The sequence below is a fragment of the Mus caroli genome, chromosome X, assembly GCF_900094665.2.
Source record: "Mus caroli chromosome X, CAROLI_EIJ_v1.1, whole genome shotgun sequence".
Lineage (NCBI taxonomy): Eukaryota > Metazoa > Chordata > Mammalia > Rodentia > Muridae > Mus > Mus caroli.
In genome coordinates this window covers 75,041,022-75,045,358 of record NC_034589.1, presented here as the reverse complement: position 1 = coordinate 75,045,358, position 4,337 = coordinate 75,041,022, and positions in this window count along the sequence as shown.

Genomic DNA, 4,337 nt, shown 5'->3' with positions numbered 1-4,337 from the left:
CATTTATTACTGATTATAGAACAATGGACATTGACTCTTGTGATAAATGTTTGATTTTAATGTATTTATGTTTTAATTCAAATAGTTACATATGTATAGCAGTTAAGTGCCCAGACCTGCAGGGATAATCAGTTGGACCTAGAGCAGGGGTGAGACAGTGGGAGGAACAAGAAACACAAGGAATGAGAGCAAGATAATTAAACTGATCAAACTCTGAAAAACTTTAATCTGGAATGGCAATATAAGAAAGAGGAGACTTCCAGGGAGGCGGGAAGAGCCTGGGGGATCTATGAAGGTCAGGTGGCAATCTTTAGCTCCTGGAACCAATGGTCACAGTGTCTTCTCTACCCACAAACATTCTTTCTGTTATGACCGCAAATGTTCTTTCAGGGCTGTTTATGTAAGCTCGAAAATCTCCACAAGGCCATAACTGAAGCCATGGCTTTCAGCATCTCTTGCTTTTTAATTATTTTCACTAAGGTTCTAAGGAATTGGGGTGATCAATACTCATCTCATCCTTGGATGAGTGGGCATTAACCAGTTGGGCATGGGACACTGACTTGATTCCTCCCATGGGTACCATCACGACCCATAGTCATGGCTCTTGGTATCTTTTGGGGAGGGGAGGCAGAGCCTTAGAAAATCCTTAGGATAAGGTTGAAAAAACAGATGCCAACCTCCTTGCAAACCAGGTTTGTCTCATGGAGAATTCAGACATGGTCCATGTGAGACCTTCGCCTGTGGTGATTAGCCTCCCAGTCCACGCTGATGCCCATACTGGTTTCATTTTATCAAGAACCAGTATACACAGGTCTGAATCCTATGCAGCTCCTAAAGGAGAATTATCAACCCCCACGTTCAGCAAGGTCTCTGTTAGCCAAATCAAGGCTATGATAATGAATTTGCAAAGATCTTGATGCCATGGAATCAATCTGCTGTTTTATAAATCCAGTAATTTTGTTAAAAAAGAAAGCCCCCAAAGTTACTACTAATAAAATGCTTATTAAAGGTCCAGGGAGGGGCATCAAGAGTGTGAACATAGAGGTTTTCCACCAATTATCAGCAGCGGCTGAAAACTGTTTTTCCTGGAGCTTCAAATTAAGTTTATGTAACTGTTGCATTCGAGTCACTGTACCTGACTCATTCAGAAAAAGACAGGTGCCACCTTTCTCAGCCATCAGCAAATCAAGTGCTTGTAGATTCTGTAAGGCAATTTCGGTGAGGGAAGTTAATTGTCTCTGTAAAGAAGCTAATGACTCAATGGAGGCTTCCACTGCCAAAGCAAATTGTTGGGATAATTTGGCGGTGGTGAGAAGAGAATGGGTTAAAACTCCTCCAGCCAAACCAGCAGCCACTACAGCTTCAGAGGTTACAGAGACGCTGGCCACTACAGATGTTCTTTTTTGCCAAAGAATTGATGTGGGCACATTGAGTAACAATAACTAAACTAAGCAGCTAATGTTTGATTACCATTGATTACAATTCATAACAATTGATTACAGAAGCTTCCTCTACTCTGTATGGAGTAGGCAGGACAGATTGTAATTCCTTTAGAAGTTCCACAGCCTCATTGACATTTCATATATCATAAGTTTAAACTTTATTTTGAACAGCACCTGAATAGATCTGTAATAATGTTGTTTTGGCTTAAAAATAATTCCCTGGGGGCAAGGAAAGGTGAGGTCCTAAAACTTCCCTAGGCAGGGTTTGCAAAACAAAAGAAACGCCACACAAGCCTAATTCAAATTCATTAACTCAAATGTAAATATATTTTTAATGTGAGCATACTGCCTGAGTCCTGGTCCAAAGATTTTCTTTCCTACAGTGAGGACAGATTCCAGGGTAACAAGTCTTTGCTTTGTATGGCTGGATGGCTGCTGGGAGCTGCATTAGCGTTCTCATAAGATGATTACTCTTGTAATCATCTTAATTACAATATATGGGTAAGTTAAAAATCCTGAGCTTGCAATCAAATTGCAAACTGTAGTCAATGGAACATTGTCAATTTTAACCATAAGTTTTAAGTTTCTTTTGCAATATTAGAATATATCCATAACTTTTAGAAAGCAAAGCCCAATGTTATACAATCTATTCTCTTTAAAATCAATACCAAAATCACTTTCACATTACAAAGTTTGGCTGCCACTTCATATATATGAATGCATGACAGTGTAGCTTTTAATACCCAATTAAAGAGACATTGTTTTAAATTCTATCCTTTATAAATCTAGTTTCTAGAATAAGAAGTACACAAAATATTATCCCAACTAAAAGTATCTTTAAAGACCTGTTTTCCTGGGTTGGCTCATGCCACGTGTTGTTTCGAATGACTCCAACCCTGAGTTACCAACTTTAAGCTAACTTTCTGTTACAAGCAAAAATTTGTTTGCTCCTTTAAGAGTGGCTTGTGTATATTAGTCTCTAGCAGGGCTTTTCCAGCTGTGTTTGACTCCCAGCCACAGCACAGTGTAACTTATCAGGTTCTGCCATGCAAATTGAGACTGCCTTTTAAACAAGTTAAACTAAATCAAAGGATGGACAGTCAGCAGATAGAGTTTTAACCATTTTTTTCAACATGAAAGCAGAACAACAATCATTCAAACAACAAAACAAAAACAAACATAAATAGAAAGACATATGGACAAATGGTACACCAAGGACAGACAATAGACAGAGAGTGAATAGAACTTAATGTCTCACAGGTACCCAGATATCCTAACCAGAACTAAGAATACCTCCATAGGAGCCAGAGAGGAAGCAGGACGTCTCCCGTTTTCCTTCTGTCCCTAGGAGAGCTCTGAAATAGCCTATATTCATTTTCCTTCTCTTTTGCTCAAACATCCCAGATAGGGGACAACTCCATGTCTGAAACCTATTCTCTCTCTCTTTCTCTCTCATGTTCAAAGTCTAATTCTTTATCTCCTTCTTCTGGGAAGTCTGCCAGAGAAGGGAGAGGAGTCACACTGATAGTTGCTCCCCAGCGCCTTGCTTTTCTAACTTCCCCAATTCCTCCTCAACTTGTCTAATTCTTTCATTTATATATTTGCCATTCCTACTTCTGGGAATTAAGGACAACATAAATGTACTTGAGCTAAGAATTTAGTCTGGCCACTTCTTACCTTTCTCAGATCAGACTAACAGTGCAGGTGACACTGCGGTGATCTCTGTGCAGATCTTCACTCACTTCCTAAGGAAGTGGCAATTCTATGCGGGTGACTCACAGGGAAAGACTTGAGTGATTCAAACTAGTCTGGAGAAAGATATCAAATACAATTGAAATTACCTGCTAACATTTTTGATTATACCAAAACATGACATAGCTATATCAAAGAACAGGTTACAGCTAAAAATAAAGGAAAACTTTTACTGCTGATTTCACATTTTGCTGTTACATAGGTCAACCAAGAGTGCACTCACTGACTATATATTACCACAAACAAACTACAGACAACTTTCAGTTACCTATAAATATAATAGAGGACACTTACAATAACCAGAAACTGGAAAATCAATCAGCCTGCCTAGCACAAATTTATTGAGCAAATTCTTACAGGGTGGATTGTCAATATAGGATTTTATGTGTTCTTGGTATCTGGCCAAAATACACAACTATACATGAAATAAATCTACCTTTAAGTGAACAACCAGAGTAGAATGATTTAGAATTTTGAGCCAAGGGTTTGCCACCCACTGTTTTGTGAACAAACACCCTGAGGTTTTTTTTTCTTTCATTTTATTTTGAACCTCATGTACAATTTTACCAGATGTGCAAATACTTACAGTACTATAAGAAATTAATAATAGCTAATACATTTTATACAGGTGGATTTAATTTTATTATATATTTCTATTTTATATTAAGATTATAGATCCATATGTGATTCTAAACATATAATATGGAAACATATTTTGTAAAAAATTTCAAGTTTAAAACTTTATACCAAGAAAATTTTCAATTTTCTTAGCGGTGATATATAGTATATTATATCTAGGGCTATCTTTATAGTGATATATAAAATATCTATCATTCATATTATCATTTATTTGTATTCCTGGCGATGGGTAGAGACCCATATAGTCTTTATCAGTTTTGTACATTCAGGTATGTACAACCACAGTCAGATTAGGGCCAAACACACAGCAATTTTATTTCTTCTTTCTAAATTATACTCAAATCTCTTGTCATTTACCCCATAACTATCTAGTAATATGTCTTCCATATGCAAAATACTTTGTCTTTTAACATTTTTATGAGGATACGATATACGTATTACCATTTACAATATCATGATTTGTTGAGGAGTTATTCATTAGAAAGAACTGCTTGCACATGAGGT